Source organism: Pan paniscus, chromosome X (assembly GCF_029289425.2).
Source record: "Pan paniscus chromosome X, NHGRI_mPanPan1-v2.0_pri, whole genome shotgun sequence".
Lineage (NCBI taxonomy): Eukaryota > Metazoa > Chordata > Mammalia > Primates > Hominidae > Pan > Pan paniscus.
The window spans coordinates 53,629,411-53,649,782 of NC_073272.2; the positions used below are offsets into that span (position 1 = coordinate 53,629,411).

Genomic DNA, 20,372 nt, shown 5'->3' on the forward strand with positions numbered 1-20,372 from the left:
GTGTGTTCATATCCTTTGTCCACTTTTTAATGGAGTTATTTGGGGGTTTATGTTGAGTTGAGTTCCTTGTAAATTCTGGATATCAGTCCCCTGTCAGATTCATAGTTTGCAGTTTTCTCCCATTCTGCAAATTGTCTGTTCACTTTGTGGATTATTTCTTTTTTTTTTCCTTTTTTTTTTTTTTTTTTTTTTGCTTTCTTGATTTTATTTCAAAAGTACACAAGGTCACAAAACTAGAGCAAGTTGTTTTTCTTAACAAATTTTGTTCTTACAAATTTCAAAATCTGCACCATTGGATATATAAGCCAAAAATCATATATACAAAATCTGAAACTGACACTGTCAATTCTATACTTTGCACACGTGAAGTGTCAAAATATTTTTCTCAGTAGTACAAGTGTATTTATCACTAAAATTCACAATTAGGGAAAAGAATAAGTGAATCAATGAACTGTGGTTCTCTTAAAACTTGTGTCATTAAATATGTTAGCAGAAAACACAAAGTTCTGTTTTGATGGAACTTTTAGTCTCGATGACTAAAACCAAACCCAACGGATATGTACTATATTCTTAAATTATAAAATAAGATAAATTATAATAGTTAACCTTAATGAATAAGAGGCTAGTTGTTGCGGGAAGTCAGGGACCCCAAACGGAGGGACCGGCTGAAGCCATGGCAGAAGAATATGGATTGTGAAGATTTCATGGACATTTATTAATTCCCCAAATTAATACTTTTATAATTTCTTATGCCTGTCTTTACTGCAATCTCTAAACAAATTGTGAAGATTTCATGGACACTTATCACTTCCCCAATCAATACCCTTGTGATTTCCTATGCCTGTCTTTACTTTAATCTCTTAATCCTGTCATCTGGTAAGCCGAGGAGGATGTATGTCACCTCAGGACCCTGTGATAATTGCGTTAACTGCACAAATTGTAGAGCATGTGTGTTTAAACAATATGAAATCTGGGCACCTTGAAAAAAGAACAGGATAACAGCAATGTTTAGGAAACAAGAGAGATAACCTTAAACTCTGACCGCCGGTGAGCCGGGTGGAACAGAGCCATATTTCTCTTCTTTCAAAAGCAAATGGGAGAAATATCGCTGAATTCTTTTTCTCAGCAAGGAACATCCCTGGGAAAGAGAATATGTGCCTGGGGGTGGGTCTATAGATGGCCCCCTTGGGTGTGGCCGTCTTCTATGGTCGAAACTGTAGGGGTGAAATAAACCCCAGTCTCCCATAGTGCTCCCAGGCTTATTAGGAAGAGGAAATTCCCGCCTAATAAATTTTGGTCAGACCAGTTGCTCTCAAAACTCTGTCTCCTGATAAGATGTTATCAATGACAATGGTGCCCGAAACCTCATTAGCAATTTTAATTTCACCCCGGTCCTGTGGTCCTGTGATCTTGCCCTGCCTCCATTTGCCTTGTGATATTCTGTTACCTTGTGAAGTACGTGATCTTTGTGACCCACACCCTATTCGTACACTCCCTCCCCTTTTGAAAGTCCCTAATAAAAACTTGCTGGTTTTGCAGCTTGTGGGGCATCACGGAACCTACTGACATGTGATATCTCCCCTGGACGCCCAGCTTTAAAATTTCTCTCTTCTGTACTCTGTCCCTTTATTTCTCAAACCGGCCGATGCTTAGGGAAAATAGAAAAGAACCTACGTGACTATCGGGGCAGGTTCCCCGATAGCTGGTATTATCTGCTATAAGATAAATGATCAGCCTTCCCTAAAGATAAACTGAACCACAATTCACAAATTTGTTTATTATTCTTCCCTGCTTCTATAACATTTACAAAAATAATTTGTCCTCAGTTATGGCCTATTTTAGTGTTAAAATAGGTAAATGAGTAAGAAATCCTATTGCAGAACATAATGCCTTTATTGCTGGAATATCCAAAGGCATTCAAAATATTAAAACTTGCCCAGAACATTTACACTACTAAACACAGGAATGTTATAAAGATATATGTACATATATATATAATATATAATGTCACAAGCCACTAAGAAGTTAAAATTCTGCCAACATTTTATACAAACTACTCTTTATGTGACACATCAAAGCATTAACCATGTAAAATATGAACTTTTTCTGTTCCCACTGGAATAAGGCATCTGAAAGCCCTAAACACTGCTGAAGTGAAAATTAGAAGAAAAAACACCTAACATTCACATAACACCAAATGTACATGCTGCACGCACACAAAAGACACTTAGAATATTTTTAAGATTATTTCTTTTGCTATGTAGAAGCTCTTTAGTTTAATTAAGTCCCATTGTCTACTTTTGGTTTTGTTGCTTGTACTTTTAAGGTCTTAATCTCCATCTTTTAATTGGTATATTTAGATCATTCACATTTGAAGTGGTATTGATACAGTTGGATTAAAATATATAACCTTTCTAGATCTTTACTATTTGTTTCATTTGTTTTTTGTTTCTTTTTTCCTTTTATGTCTACCTTCTCTGGGTTTAATTGATGTGTTTATGACTTTTCTATATGCTTTATTGAATTATTATTTATACCTCTATTTTGCTTTTTACATGATTGTTCTTACATTTGCAATGAACATTTTTAAATAACCTAAGTCCAATTTCAAATACTATTATATGAATTTTTGTGTAGTGTAAGAACCTTATAACAGTACATTCCTATTGTCCCCTCTCATACCTTGTGGCATTACGTTTCATTTTTACATAAGCTATCAACACATAGTATTTTGTTACTATTGTTTTAAATAATCTGTCCTATTTTCTAGTAAATAGAAGGAAGATTATATTTTATCCTCATGTATTATTCCATTTTCAATGTTCTAGATTTCTTTGTGTAGATCCAAGTTTCTGGCCTTATCATTTTCCTTTTGCCTGAAGAATTTATTTTAACATTTCTACAAATGGTCTGCTAACAATAAATTATCTCAACTTACATTTATCTGAGAAAGCCTTTATTTCTCTTTTACTTTTGAAGAATAGTTTCACGAGAGATAGAATTCTGGGTTGAAAGGGTTTTTTTTTTTCTTTCAGCACTTTAAATATGTAACTTCGTTGTCTTCTGGCTTGCATGATTTCTGATGAGAAGTCTGCTGTAATTATTATTATAGTTTCTCTATAGATAATGTGCCCCTTCCCATCCATTGGCTACCTTCGAGAATGTCTTTCTTTGGTTCTCAAAAACTTGAATATGACTTGACTGTATGTGGTTTTATTTTGCTATCTATCCTGTTTGATGTTTTCTGAGCTTCTTGGACCCATGTGGGGAGGGGTTATTTGTCATTAATTTTGGAAAATTTGGGGCTATTTTTCTGCTCAAATTTATCTTATGGCCCTTTCCTTCTCTTTCTAAGATTTCAATTATGCATATATTAACCTCTTTGATATTGTCTAATAGATGTTGGAAGCTCTGTTCTGCTTTGTTTTCACTCTTTATTCTGTTTCAGTTTATGAAATTTTGCATGATATTTTTTCAAGTTCAGTGCTTCTTCCCTTGGCTATATTAAGTCTACTGATATACCCACTGAAGGCATTCTTCATCTTTGCTACTGTGTTTCTTATTTCTACCATTTACATTTGACCTGTTCTCATCATTTTCATCTCTCTGCTAAAATAATCTGTCTGATCTTGCATGCTGTCTACATTTCTCATTAGAGATTTTGATACATTTAAATCACAGTTACTTTTAATTCTTTGATAGTTAGAACATGTGTTTCATACCTGAGTCTGGTTCTAATTATTGCTTTGATTCTTCAGAATGTGAGATATTTGTATACCTCATAATTTTTGTTAAAAGCAGGACATGTGTATAGGACAGGAGATACAAACATAAATATTACATTTTATGCTTGGACATGAGTATGGCTTTCATTTTGCTAGAATTTTATTATGGGGAGTTTGCTAATATAGTAAGGAGTTGACCTGGGCATTTGAAGTTCCTTGTTGCAATGGTTACTCTACATGAACCAGAGATTTAAGATTGATACATTGAGACACTTTCTGGGGGAAGCAGGACAAAGGGAAGATGCAAAGAAAAGGGGAGTAGGGAGACAAAAACAAGACAAAAAATTTCTCCTCCTGCTCCTTCCCAAGGAGTAGCACTGCTTTTCTTTTTTCTATGTTCCCCTCCTACAGCCAGGTTACAGTTTTGATACCTCTTTCCCTATAGATTAAATCTTTTGTACTGTAAGGAAAATAGGGAAGACGAGTCAGCTGGAACTTTTGGTAGGGGCTTCTCTTTCTCTCTCCCAGCAAGCTCTATTGGTGTTCTTTCTAAGGATCCTCTCAGATCTTTTTGTGGGCATCTAGAGAGGTTCTTGGAGAAAAAGCTCAGGAGACAATGTGAGACCCCTCCAGGGACTTCATACTCTCCTAGTAGCCCACATTCAGCCTTGTCTTGAAATTTCAGACATTTCTTGAAATTTTCTATTTTAATCTTCTTAATGTCTTATGTCAGTGTCAGTGGTCCTCAACCTTTTTGGCACCAGGGACCAGTTTCGTGGAAGACAATACGTTTTTTTTTTTTTTTGAGATGGAGTCTCGTTCCGTCACCGAGGCTGGAGTGCAATGGCGTGATCTTGGCTCACTGCAACCTCTGCCTCCTGGGTTCAAGAGATTCTCCTGCCTCAGCCTCCCGAGTAGCTGGGATAACGGGCGCGTGCCACCATGCCTGACTAATTTTTGTATTTTTAGTAGAGACGGGTTTCCCCATGTTCGTCAGGCTGGTCTCGAACTCCTGAACTCATGATCTGCCTGCCTCGGCCTCACAAAGTGCTGGCATTACAAGCGTGAGCCACCGTGCCCGGCCGGAAGACAATTTTTCACGGACTGGGCATGGAGTATGGTTTCGGGATGATTCAAGTGCATTACATTTATTGTACACTTTATTTCTATTATTATTACATTGTAATATATAATGAAATAATTATACAACTCACCATAATGTAGGATCAGTGGGAACCCTAATCTTGTTCTCCTGCAACTAGACAGTCCCTTCTGGGGGTGATGGGAGATAGTGACAGAGCATCAGGAATTAGATTCTCATAAGGAGCGTGCAACCAAATCCCTGGCATGCACAGTTCACAGTAGGGTTCCCATTCCTATGAGAATCTAATGCCGCCACTGATCTGACAGAAAGTGGAGCTCAGGCGTAATGCAAGTGATGGGGAGTGGCTGTAAACACAGATAAAGCTTTGCTCACTCACTCTCCGCTTACCTCCTGCTGTGCGACCCTGCTCCTAACAGACCACTGACCAGTACCAGTCCGTGGCCCAGGGGTTAGGGACCCCTGGCTTACATGGCATTTGGGCAGTGTCTGTCCCATGCAAGCAAATGCTCATGTCCTCTTTCCACCTGCGAGCACCTGAGTTTCACTAATTTTTGTGTTAAATGTATTTCATGAGACCTCCGTTCTCTGAAGGGTTCCCAAGAAGTCATTACTTTGCAGTTTTTCCACCTCTTTTTCTTGTTTTATGAGTAGGAATGATGCTCCTGACATCTATGGGCATTTCTGAGCTCAAACCATAAGCACTCAGCAAAAATCTTTTTAAAAGATGGTGCTGATCAGTTGAATATCAATATGAAAAGAAATTTGATCCTTGATCCCTATCAGACTTCATATATGGTCCTTCACCAAATAGCAATATTTCAGTCAATGACAGACCACATATATAATGGTGGTCCCATAAGATTGTAATACAGTATTTTTATTGTACCTTTTATATGTTTATATACTTTTATGTATACAGATACTTACCATTGTGCCACAATCAGTTATAATATTCAGTATAGTATCATACTGTACAGGTGTGTAGCCCAGGAACAATATGGCTAGGTATATAGCAAGCTATATAGTCTAGGTGTGTAGTAGGTTATACCATCTAGGGTCATGTGAGTACACTCTATGATATTTGCACAATTATGAAATTGCCTAACAATGCATTTCTCAGAACATATCCCCATCATTAAACAATACACGATTGTACATCCTTATCTTATTACTGTCCACTGTTTGGGCCTCTTGAAGACACCAATCTGGCAAGCTACTCTACATACTCTTAAAAGTTCTACTGGCTTTTTCTCACTCCAGTAAAGTTCCTTCTCCTATTATTGTTCTGATACCTTGTCCACCATTGCACAGACTCATCACATAACTCTAGCAGCTAGTGATCTTTGTTCACCAAACAAGGACATGTCCTATTATGGAATTTAGTTTCTTTAAATTTATTTGTCTACACAGATCTTTCGTGTCTTTACAAATGAGTACTTTTTTGAGTTTTCTTTTATTTTGTCAGTTTTTTGTCTTAGTTGATACAATTGTCACAATGGTCTGTCATGATATTCTACCTCTGAAATGGAAGTGACACATCTATTAATAGTTATTTAAATGGTATGTTCAAAGAAGGTACATTAAGGACTGCCTGACACAAGTCATTTCTAACTAAAAGCCACCACAAATTATTCCTGACTAGATGCCTTCATGTTTATTTTTTGAAAAAAAATCAAAATAATACTCCATAAAACCTGTTGTAAATTTTATATTCTATGTATTACTGACATATTTGGATATTTGTACATAATCTTTAACTATATATTTATTAATGCCTGTATACTACAATGCCATATGGATGTACCATAATTTATTTAAACACTCCCCTGTTGGTGGTCATTTAGATTTTTCTCCTGGTGATAAGTAGGTTTGAGCAATAGCTACACACAATATAATTGGTTAGGTAGTTTTTTAAAGCACAGACATGTTCTTAATTATTCTTGAAGATTATATTTTATGTTAGAAGAATTTTAAAGGACTAAATTAATGTAGTTAGTAGAAAAACTCTTAGTCAATAGAGGAGACAGAGATGAGATTTAAAAAAAAAAAAAGAAGACTATTGCCAGGCGCGATGGCTCATGCCTGTAATCCCAGCACTCTGGGGGGCCGAAGCGAGTGGATCACCTGAGGTCAGGAGTTCAAGACCAGCCTGGTCAACATGGCGAAATCCCGTATCTACAAAAATTAGCCGGGTGTGGTGGCGCCTGCCTGTAGTCCCAGCTACTTGGGAACATGAGACAGGAGAATCACTTGAACCCGGGAGGCGGAGACTGCAGGGAGCCAAGATCACGCCACTGAACTCCAACCTGGGTAACAGAGCGAAACTCCGTCTCAAAGAAAAGAAAAAGAAGACTACAAATATTCTCAAGGCTAAGGACCACAAAATGTAACTGAACTAAGGATATAGCTGGAATCTGAGAGAGTGGGGGACACGTTTCATGTAAAACTGAAGGGACGAATCTACTTCAGGTTTTTCCATTTATGAGAACCACCTCCTCACCTCTCCCCACCCACCCCCAAGGGCACATTTGCTGTTGAAATTATACGAGGCAAATCCAGCCACAAGTTAAATAAGTAGAAATGAAGAGCAGAGATACAGGGCTTTTATGAATTTTAACTAGGGGGAGAATTTGGGAGATGTTTGACTAGAGAATAAAGGAATAAAGTGTGACATTCTATGGAGAAGGGCTTGAAGCTAAACACAAGATGTATTTTGAACCTGCAAACTTGAGAAATTCTTGATCTTTGTATCTGCCTGTCATCTCCTCAGCTGCAATGAGCAGGATCAAGTTAAAATAACCAAGTCTTTTTTTTTTTTTTTTTTTTTGAGACGGAGTCTCGCTCTGTCACCCAGCCTGGAGTGCAGTGGCGCGATCTCGGCTCACCGCAAGCTCCGCCTCCTGGGTTCATGCCATTCTCTTGCCTCAGCCTCCTGAGTAGCTGGGACTACAGGCACCCGCCACCTCGCCTGGCTAATTTTTGGTATTTTTTTTTTTTTTTTTTAGTAGAGACGGGGGTTTCACCGTGTTAGCCAGGATGGTCTCAATCTCCTGACCTCGTGATCTGCCCACCTCGGCCTCCCAAAGTGCTGGGATTACAGGCTTGAGCCACCGCGTCTGGCAACCAAGTCTTTCTTAAGTCCAAACTGCATATTTCTATTATATTTAGAAGAGAGTAACAGGAGAGAGGAGAGAAGAGGGAAAGCCTGGGTGCAGGTATATCTGGGAGTGGGTGGTGGCTTATTTGTTTTGATGGGAGTTGTCAGCTGTTCTCAGACCACTATCTTGACTTATCTTCTTGCCTCTTGCTGCTGCCAAAGATCACCAATTTACTCAGAGTTAGTTGAATGGGAATACCTCGGAAGTCTTAGACAAACAATTTATAATATCTTATTTCAAATACTGTTGTAATGGGCATACTGTACATAAAATTCTTATTAGGCCAGGGAGGCTGAGGTGGGAGGATCACTTAAGACCAGGAGTTTAATACCAGCCTTATCAACATAGTGAGACCCCGTCTCTACAATAAATAAATAGCCAGGCAAGGTGGCACACACCTGTAGTCCTAGCTACTCGGGAGGCTGATGTGGGAGTATCGCTTGAGCCCTGAAAATTAAGGCTGTCATGAGCTATGATCATGCAACTATACTCCAGCCCAGGTGACAAAGTGAGACCCTGTCTCTAAAAATAAATAAATAAATAAATAAATATAAATATAAATTCTCATTAATCTCTGATTTTTTCCTTAGGATTAATCTCCAGAAGTTGTGCTACCAGGTTATTTTCTCCTATATTGCCAAATTTCACTCTAGGTTCTTCTTTTAATGACCAACTCCCAGAAGTTTCTACATGATTTATTTTCCCCAAATAGGGTGTAAATCATGAGAACATTACAAAAAAGGACAGAAACAAGCAGTGGAGAAAGGATTCCCTATTTAATAAATGGTGTTGGGAAAACTGGCTAGCCAAAAGCAGGAAACTGAAACTGGACCCCTTCCTTACACCTTATACAAAAATTAACTCAAGATGGATTACAGACTTAAATGTAAGACCTAAAACCATAAAAACTCTAGAAGAAAACCTAGGCAATACCATTCAGGACATAGGCATGGGCAAAGACTTCATGACTAAAACACCAAAAGCAATGGCAACAAAAGCCAAAATAGACAAATGGGATCTAATTAAACTAAAGAGCTTCTGCACAGTAAAAAAAAAACTATCATCAGAGTGAACAGGCAACCTACAGAATGGGAGAAAAACTTTGCAATCTATCCATCTGACAAAGGGCTAATATCCAGAATTTACAAAGAACTTAAACAAATTCACAAGAAAAAAACAACCCCATCAAAAAGTGGGGGAAGGATACGAACAGACACTTCTCAAAAGAAGACATTTATGCAGCCAACAAACAGAAGAAAAAAAGCTCATCATCACTGGTCATTAGAGAAATGCAAATCAAAACCACGTTGAGATACCATCTCACGCCAGTTAGAATGGCGATCATTAAAAAATCAGGAAAGAACAGATACTGGAGAGGATGTGGAGAAATAGAAATGCTTTTACACTGTGGGTGGGAGTGTAAATTAGTTCAACCATTGTGGAAGACAGTGTGGCGATTCCTCAAGGATCGAGAACCAGGAATACCATTTGACCCAGCAATTTCATTATGGGAACCACCTGGGTATACACCCAAAGGATTATAAATCATTCTGCCATAAAGACACATGCACATGTATGTTTATTGCAGCACTGTTCACAATAGCAAAGACTTGGAACCAACCCAAACGCCCATCAATGATAGACTGGATAAAGAAAATGTGGCACATATACACCATGGAATACTATGCAGCCATAAAAACGGATGAGTTCATGTCCTTTGCAGGGACACGGATGAACCTGGACACCATCATTCTCAGCAAACTAACACAAGAACAGAAATCCAAACACCACATGTTCTCACTCATAAGTGGGAGTTGAACAATGAGAACACATGGACACAGGGAAGGCAACATCACACACCAGGGCCTGTCGGGGGGTAGGGGGCTAGGGGAGGGATAGCATTAGGAGAAATACCTAATGCAGAGGACGGGTTGATGGGTGCCGCAAACCACCATGGGACTTGTATACCTATGTAACAAACCTGCACGTTCTGCACATGTACCCCAGAACTTAAAGTATAATAATAATAAAAAAAAGAATACTAAAGCTGAAAGGTTCACATTACCAGATAGCAAGGCTTATTTAAAAACTGTAGTAATTAAGAGACTGTATTATGGGTAAAAGAATAAAAACTAGACCAAACGAACAGGCTAGACAGCCCAGAAACACACATACACATATATGGTCACTTGATTTATGACACAGTACCATAACACTGCAGTGGCAAAAAGTATTTCTAATTGTGCTTTGTCAATTGGATATTGCTATGGAAAAAAAGCAAATCTTAACTCCTTCTGCATAACATACAAAATAATCAGTTCTAGAAGTATTTTAGATCTAAATGTGAGAGGTAAAGTAATAAATATTTTAGAAGAAAACATAGAAGAAAATGACGATAAACTTGCAGTATCAAATGTGTCTTTTAAAATTTCTGTATTCCTTTTATTTATTCATTTTTAAATCTTCGACACAATTTAACCTCCAGAAAAGTTACGAGAACAACACTAAAAGGCCTATATACATCTTAATATTATATTATGTCATTTCCTAAATTCTCCTCTCTCTTTAATTCTCTATATATCTCTATATATTTTTTCTGAAGCCTTTGAGAGTAAGTTGCAGGCATGATGTCCTTTTATCTCTAAATACTTTATTGCATATTTTCTTAAAAACTAGGAAATTCTCTTTTCTAATCACAGTTCAATTAGAAAAATCAGACAACTAATATTGATGTAATAATATCTAATAATAGAACTTATATTTTATAACTTCAAATGAATCCATTTTTATGGCCTCTGGATTTTCGATGTTAGTTGGAAATCCTTTCACTATACACACGTTAAAGAGGAATTTATACACATTCTTCTGGTATTTATATGATCATTTTTTATCTATTTGGCAAAACCAGTCATCTAAGCAAAATTTATTAAACAGTTGATCTTTTAGCCATTTGAAATGCCAGCTTCATCTCATACTGAAATTCTACATGTACTTTTATTTAATGGATAGTCTTAAAGGGCTAGTCCCCCTCCCCCCTTGCAGCTTTTTCTTTTTTCCTTTTTAAAAGACTGGGATCTCATTATATGGTCCAGGCTGGACTTGAACTCCTGGGCTCAAGCAATCTTTCTGCCTCGGCTTCCCAAGTAGGTAGGATTACAGGTACATGCCACCATGCCCAGCTGTAGCTTTTTCTTTTAGCGTGTATTCTTGTATATTATTTTATGTTTATTTTTCCATATGGAGTTTTATACCAAAATGTCTGGATCCATCAAAATGGTGATTGACATTTTTAATTGAGATTGAGTGAAATTTACAAATTAACTTACAGAAAAATTATAATTTTATGATGCCGAATAATTCTATCCAAGAAAATGTGAAGTCTTTCCGTTTATTCAAGTTTACTTGTGTCTTTCACAAGTATTGAAATTTTAATTAATTATTTTTTTTTTGTGACGGAGTCTCACTCTGTCACCCAGGCTGGGGTGCCATGGCACAATCTGGGCTCACTGCAACCTCTACCTCCCAGGTTCAAGCGATTCTCCAGGGTAGTAGAGATGGGGTTTCACCATGTTAGCTAGGCTGGTCTCCAGCTGCTGACCTCTAGTGATCCACCGGCCTCAGCCTCCCAAAGTGCTGGGATTACAGGCGTGAGCCACTGTGCCTGGCCTCTCAATAAATTTAAGTATCTTGTCATGTTTTTTCTATTTCAAACGGATTTACCCTACAGGATTATAACCTCTAATTAATTTGTTTCTATAAAAACTATTGAGATCTATATGGTAATTTTCTATCCTATTTATTGTATTGAATTGTTTTCTTGCTTGAGTAGCCTTTATCATTGATTCTCTTAGGTTTTCCAGATAAACAATCATATTTGCTAGTAGAAGTAGTTTCAATTCTTTCTGAGATCTTACAGCTCTAATTGATGTTTCTAATTGCATTAGTTAATACCTCCAGGAAAATGATGAATAGATGTGAAACAAATTATATCCTTATCTGTGTCCTGATCTCTTAATGTCTTAATGTGAAATGATCTCTTAATGTCTTAATGTGAAATGCATTTAGTGTTTCATCATTAAGAAAGACGGTGAGTTTTAGTATGAAGGGTGTGTGGGTACGTGTAATATACAATATTAATAAGTGATGTCTACCTGTATTATTCTTTTTGATACTGTCTTGCCCAGTTTAAGTATCAATGCTTTAGTTGCTTTCATAAAAACAACTATGACATTTCCCATAATTTTCAACGCTTTGGAATAGTTAATGAAGCATTGGGACTATCTAGTTTTTGAATATAGGGAGAATTCCCCTTTAAAACCATCTTGGCTTGGAGATTTTAATGGGATAGTTATAAATTTATATTTTATTCTTTCTATGAAACTTAGTCTGTTTAAATTTTCCATCTCTAATGGAGTCAATGTTGACACACAGTATTTTCCTAAACAATTATACATTTCATTTGGGTTTCAATTTTATATGCATAGAGTATCAGAAAGAAATATTTATGATTTTTAAAAAAGTACTCTCATTTTAACTGTTATTATCCATTATAGCTTAGATTGTATATTTGTAATTTATCTGGTTGTTAATACAGTGAAGTTAGCTAGTGTGTTGCCTACTTTATTTTTTCTAAAAATCTATGATTTTAATTAACTAATACATCTAGCATTTATAGATCTAGTATTTATCTCTCTTCTAACTCATTACTTTCTCCTTTTTTCTTTATTATTTTCTTTCTTGTGCTTTCTTTTGGTTTATTTTATTGCTTTTTTTAGCTTTTTGAGATGGGAGGTCAATTAATTTATTTTCATTCCTTCATTTTTATTGATGAAAATGTATAAGACTAGACATTTTTTCTTTGATCATCATTTTAAATGTATGCCATAGATTCTCATACACAGTGTTTTCATTATTCTTTGTTTAGAAATCCTATCATTTTTGTTTGTACTTCCCACTTTACCTGCGAGTTTTAAAACAGACTTTTCTTAAAATTCCAGTCGGAAGGCCTTGTGTGCTTTCTTAGTTTATTTATAATTTTTTGTTTCATTACATTGTGATCGGGTAATGTTGTTCGTAAAATTTCCACTTTGAAGATTAAACAAAGCCCAAACAGTCAAAAAGTTAAAGATTTTTAAGTTTATATATGTGTATATGCAGGGTATAAAGAATAAAAATTGATTATTATTGTATTCCTTACAATTAACATGAAGAACTTCTGTTCATCAAAAGATACTATTAAGAGAGTGAAAATACAAGCCACAGAATGGGATATATTATGTGATACATATCTCCAAAATTTTTTTTTACTAAGGATGTGTAAAGAATACCAAATATCAACATAAAGAAGACAAACAAATTAACAGAAAAAATGGCAAAAGTGTAGAACAGGCACTGCACAAAATATTCCAAATCACTAAAAAATATGTGACAGCATGGTTTACATCATTAGGCATCAGGAAATTAAACCTATAATGACATTGCCACTGTGTGTCAACTTGAGTGGCTAAAAGGGAAAAAAATGCCAAATTTTAGTGAATGTGGAGAAACAAACTGTGATACACAGCTGATTGGAGTGTAAATTTATATGGCCATTTTGAGACTTACATGCCACTTTGGTAGCATATAAGAAAGCTGGATGTATGCAATGTCCTATGATCTAGTAGTTCCACATACAGGTAAATACTTAGGGAAATCCACACACGAGTATAATTATCACCAAAAAATATGTGCAAGATTGTTCATACAGCACAATATATAATATTGCAGACACAATGAGTAGAATTAATAAATGAATTTTCCTACATTCATATGATGACATACGTTGTAGCAATACAATGACTGAAAAACTACCATATCCAAGAGCATAAATAAAACATGGGAAAATTATGTTGAGCTAAAGGAGCTAAACACAAAAGACTGCATATCATATGATTCTACTTACATAAATTTAAAATCAGACAAAAAAGGCCATTGGAGGTAAGGATAGTAGTTACTTTTGTGGGAGAGGGATCAAGATAACTGAGAACTGTGAAGGGAAACAAAGGGGACTTGTAGGGAATTATGCATTATACTAACTTTTAATTTGAGTGGTCATTACATAGGTATGTTCACTGTGCAATTTCATAGAGCAATATACTTATAATTTCTATACTTTTACATATGTCATACTGTAATGACTAAATGTATGTGAAAAATTAGAAGGCAGAGGAGAGTGTGGCAGAAAGTACAAGGAGCTTATCCTCCTGAAATTTCATCTTCCAAAGCAAGGAATTTCCTGGTTTTTTGCATAAATTTTTAAACGTCATTAAAAATAATTGTGGTTCCAAACTGGTGTTGTTTTTGAAATTCTTTTAGCTTAACCCTGAAGGAATCTTTCAGGAATGAATATCTTTTCAGTTAGAGAAATTATTAACTAAAGATTCACCTCTTTCTTGTTCTCCTCCCCTTTATTTTATCGTAGTCTAGTAAAATAAAATCTAGTACTTTAAAAACTTGAATAGCACATATAGTATAAGCTCATCATTGTAAAATTTATTTCTGTAAAATTATCTCTCTTTCTGGCTATCTACTAGTCTATCCATTTATTTCATAGTGAATAAAAAGATATTTGTAATGATTTTGACCCAGTGTCCGAACTAGCTAATTCTGGAGGTTGCAATTTGATTTAATTTAATTTATCTGCCTTCATATTTTCTTGCAGTACTTGATGATTTTTGCTACAAGCTCTTAAAACAATTCCAGTGCTTGATTTTTAAAACAATAAAAATGTTCTAATAAATTTATGAAGTCATTGTTCTGTTTTTAAATTTATGTATATCTCACCCTGTTATATATTGTAAGTGTAACAATATATTGTCAATCAAAGCATGTAGCTTATTAACACTATGATTAAAAACCTTAAAATCTTGGGCATGTATATGCAAGATTTTGTTCCTTTTTAATTTTCTATTGAAAATTTCCTTTTGTGAATTTACCTTTGGTTTTGTCAACTGACCCACATTTTAAGTTTTCAGATTTGATATATTTGAGATTTTAATAGCAAAATCAATTTTTTACACACATCCTACTTTCTCTATGTTCAGACCAGTTTCTATCTATAGTTCCAGGTCACTGGAGGTAGGGGCATGTTTCTCTTTTCAGTATTCCTAATCTTACAGAAAACAGCTTTTCTCCCAAGCCCTTTTGTCACTCCTCCCTTGGACAAGGGAAGACTGATGTGATGGGTCAGATTCAGGAGCACTATCAGCAGTACCACCGTCCAATGTGACACCCATGCGTGTAGGACACAGCCATGCTCTTCCCTCTCACAATACCAAAGTGATAAGCTGAGCCAGTGCCTACTATGAAGGCTGGGCTCTGCCACATTACTCCCTATTCCTTTCTTCTTACTGGAGATTTGGGACTCTGTTTTCCACACACTAGGGGTCAACTGGTTATAAGATGCAGAGTTAGAGAGTTGGAGAGACCCTGCTTCCTTCTTGAGTCTGGGCCTGTGCTTCAACCCAGTTTGGCCTGAGATCTCTGCATTGAGGGTCATGGGAATTGGCCCCGTGAATTATATTCAGGGTCCTTGTGTGCGTGTCTCCTTCAGAGAAAACCCTGGGAAGAGACAGAGCAGCAGTGTAGGGTAAAAGTGGGGCATTTTTGTGTCCTCTGGACAAATACTAGCCCCACACTGTCAGATTCTCACCAGTAACACTATACATTTGGATGTCTCTCACTCCATTATAGATGGTATAGATGGTGACCCGAATGTCACAACTCACATTGAAGCATCACATGAAACCATTCCCTAATCATGCTCCCATCTAGAGGTCAGTACTTGGTGTTTTCAGGCATGGTTGGTGGATTCCATGCATGAAGGGATAAGGTAAATATCTGTTGATGTGAAGATGGTCAAGGCCTCCTGAATTCCAGTGGTTCCCCCACACTTGTCTCTTTCCTCAGGGGCTCATGCATCAACCTCAGATAACAGGAAGCCAGTATTCTGGTTTTTAAATTGATCTCACAAAAACAGGTTGTCTTCATTTGGGCCTCATTTAAGCCCTCAGAACTTTGAACTTGACATTTATATGATCCAAATTGCAAATACATCCCATGGCTGACTCACTCACTGGCTTCTGCTGGAATTGGCCACTTACGGTCCTCTTCAGTAATTACTTCCCCATATCTAAATAATCATCATCTTTCCTTGCATACAATGTTATTTTATGTACTTCATTCACATTTTACAATTGCCTTCACATAGAAAACATATATCACTCACTTTTAAGACATGCCTTCCAGCTATCACTAAGTCTTGTATTTCAAATTTTCTCCTTACTTAGAGGTAGCCCAGATGTCCTGCATTATCACTACAACTTACCAATATAGATAGATGATTAATTGATAGATAGATAGAGATAGGTATGTAGGTAGGTAGATAGATAGATTAGATAAATAGATAATTTTTTCCTTGTCACAAAATCTCATGCAGGTCAATGTCAACTGTGAATAGAGTCAAAATAGGATGAGATAAGCTTCTCTTTGGTGATCAGCTTCCAAATATGCCTCCACATGAACAGGTGATGTCTTCTCTACAGTCTCTATAATCCATCCTAAGCTGCCTGTTCTATAACAGTTTGTTCACTACTGGAAAATCAATTCTCTGTTCCCATAGGCTCTGTTCATGCCCACATTCATCTGCCATCCCAAAATAAAATCACTACTGAGATCACACTCATATCACATGGTGCCATCACTCAAATTGAACCCTAGAGAAATGGTAATGCACTAAGTATTCCCTAAAACATGCTCAGAAAATGAGAATGAAAGACCTCACGACAAACTTAAGATAGATGTGGTAAAATGGTTTCTGGATGGGATGCATTTTTCTATTTAAGTTCATCTGAGCACTACAAGAAAGACTTGGCTAAAAGATTCAGTATTGGACTGTGTTAACAATACTGACTCACGGTGAATTATAACACAACATATAACTTGAGAAACATTCACAACATATTGCAGCTTATTTTATTAACACACACCTTGGTGTTTAATGGTTATAGTTGATAATATTTACTTGTGCCAGGGGACTAATACATTCATGGCTCCTAAATGTAAGGTTACCTATTTAGTAGATTTTTTATCCAACAAATTAAAAATATGAGCATGAGTAATTTTGCTAAAGAGAAAGGATCTGATAACATTCCAGTGTCCCAGATAAAGGCATGAATACTTCATCATGAAATATTCAAAAGATTCCCAAGATAAACATTTTAACAATGACAAATGAAGCAGGTTATGATATTCCCTACCTGAAAGAGGAGGTCTCCATAATTCTTGTCTGTTCCTTACAGAGTGATATTAGGGATTTTCTAAAAACATACTCCCATCAGAATTCTTTCAAACCTCACTTACATGATAAACTTAAAACTTATTGGTATGTGACTTTTTTTAACCAGCTTTATTTTTTAGAACAGTTTCAGGTACACAACGAAACTGAACAGGAAGAACTCTGTATACACACTCACAGCCTCCCTGACTATTAATATCCGCCCCCCCTCCAGAGTAGTACATTTGTTACGACCAATGAATCTACTTTGACACATTATCACCCAAAGTCCATAATTTACATTAGGTTTTACATATGGCGTTGTACATTCTATAGGTTTGGACAAATGTATAAAGACATGTGTCCACCATTATAGTATCATACAGAATAATTTCACTGCTTTAAAAATGTGTGTTCTGCCTATTTATCATCCCTTCCTTCTAACTTCTGGCAACCACTGACCTTTTTATAGTCTCCTTCGTTTTGTCTTTTCCAGACTATCAAATATTTAAACTAATACAGTATGTAGTCTTTTCAGATTGACTTCTTCCACTTAGTTATATGCATTTTAAGCTTCCTTCATCATGTCTTTTCATGGCCTGATAGCTCATTTTTGGTACTGAATAGTATTTCATTGTCTGGATGTACCACAGTTTATCTATTCACGTACTGAAACACATCTTTGTTGATTCCAACTTTTGGCAATTATGAATAAAACTGCTATAAACATCCATGTGCAGGTTTTTGCGTGGGCATAAGTTTTCATCTTATTGAGTAAATACCAAGGAGTCTGACTGCTAGATCATACAGTAAGAATATGTTTAATTTTGTAAGAAACTGCCAAACTGCCTTACAAGGCTATACCAACAACAATGAATGAGAGTTCCCATTACTCCACATCCTTGTCAGCATTTGGTGTTGTTAATGTTCTGGATTTTGGTGATTCTAATAAGTATATAATGACATCTCATTGTTGTTTTAAGTTTTATTTTCCTGATGACATATGATGTTGAGCAGTTTTTCATATGCTCATTTGCCATCTATGTATCTTCTTTGGTGAGGTGTCTGCCAAAGTCTTTCGCCCATTTTTTAATAGAGTTGTCTTTTTTCTGAATGTTTAGTTTTAAGAGTTATTCATTCTTAGCAAACTATCGCAAGGACAAAAAACCAAACACCGCATGTTCTTACTCATAGGTGGGAATTGAACAATGAGAACACATGGACACAGGAAGGGGAACATCACACACCCCGGGCCTGTTGTGGGGTGGGAGTGGGGGGGAGGGATAGCATTAGGAGATATACCTAATGTTAAATGACAAGTTAATGGGTGCAGCATACCAATATGGCACATGTATACATATGTAACTAACCTGCACGTTGTGCACATGTACCCTAAAACTTAAAGTATAATTTAAAAAAAAGAAAAAAAAAGAACTACAAAAAAAGAGTTATTCATATATTTTGGATAACGTTACTTTATCAGATGTGTCTTTTGCTAATACTTTCTCCCAGTCTGTGGCTTATCTTTTCATTCTACTAAAAGTGTCTTTCACAGAGCAGAAATTTTAAATTTTAATGAAGTCCAGCTTACCCATACTTTTTAAATAGAATGTACCTTTGGCATTATATCTAAAAAGTCATCACCAAACCCAAGGTTATCTAGATTTTCTTCGATGTTATTTTCTAGTAGTTTCATAATTTTGCATTTTACATTTAGGTTGGTGATTCACTTTGAGTTAATTTTTGTGGAGGGTGTAGGTTCTGTATATAGATTCATTTTTTACATGTGGATGTCCAGTTGTTTCAATATCGTTTGCTGAAAACACTACCTTACTCCATTGTATTGCCTTTGCTCCTTTGTCAAAGCTCAATTGAATATACTTGTATTGGAACTACTGCTGGGCTCTCTATTCTATTCCATCGACCTAAGTGTCTGTTCTCTTACCAATACCACACTGTCCTGATTACTGCAGCTTTATAGTAAGTCTTAAAGTTGGGCAGTCTTCCAACATTTTTTTTCTCAGCAGAAACTTCAGAATTAATTTGTAAATTTCCATGGAAATCCAGCAAAATTGCCCTGTTGGGATTTTGATTGGAATTGCACTGAATCTATAGATTAAGGTGAAAAGAATTGGCATCTTGACAATATTGTCTTCCTACCCATGAATATGGAATCTCTCTACATTTATTTAGTTCTTTGATTTCTTTCATCTGAGACTTGTACATTTCCTCATATAAATCTTTTACATATTTTGCTAGATCTATATGTAAGCATTTCATTTTTCTGGATACTAATGTAAATTATATTGTGCTCTTATTTTCAAATTCCACTTGTTCACTGCTGATATATATGACAGTGATTGATTTTTCTTGTATCTTGCAACTTGCTATAATTGCTTAGCTGTCCCAGAAGTTTTTCTGTCAATTCTTTTAAATTTTTTACAGAGACAGTCATGTCATCTGTGAACAAAAAGTTTTTATTTTTCTCTCCTGTTATGCAAACCTTTTATTCCTTTTCCTTGTCATATTACATTAGCTAGGACTTCCAGTATGATGTTGAAAAGCAGTGATGAGGGGGAACTATTTGCCTTAATCCTGATCTAGTGGGAAAACTTGTAGTTTCTCACCACTCAGTATGATGTTAGCTGCAGGTTTTTGTGAATGTTCTTTACCAAGTTGAGTAAATTCCTCTCTATTCCTAGTTTACTGAGAGTTTTTTTTTTATCATAAATGGGTGTTGCACATTGTTAAATGCTTTTTCTTTGTCTATTGATATGATTATGTGGTTTTTCTTTTTTAGCCTGTTGATGTGATGAATTACATTAATTGATTTTTGAATGTTGAATCAGTCTCGCATACCTGGGATGAATCTCACTTGGTCATGATGTATAATGCTTTTGATACATTGTAGGATTTAATTTGAAAAATTGCAGAATTTTTGCATCTATGTTTATGAGACATATTGGCCTATAATTTTCTTTTTTGTAATGTCTTTGTCTGGCTTTGGTATTAGGTTTATGATGGCCTCATAGAATGAATTATCAAGTATTCCCTGTGCTTTTATCTTCTAA

General features: G+C 36.0%; 1 long non-coding RNA gene across 1 annotated transcript in view; it reads right to left on the reverse strand.

Moving 5' to 3' along the window:
* LOC134729833 (uncharacterized) overlaps window positions 1-20,372 on the reverse strand; it is a 68,350-nt gene that overhangs the window by 37,682 nt on the left and 10,296 nt on the right. The gene's annotated exons all lie outside the window — the stretch shown is intronic.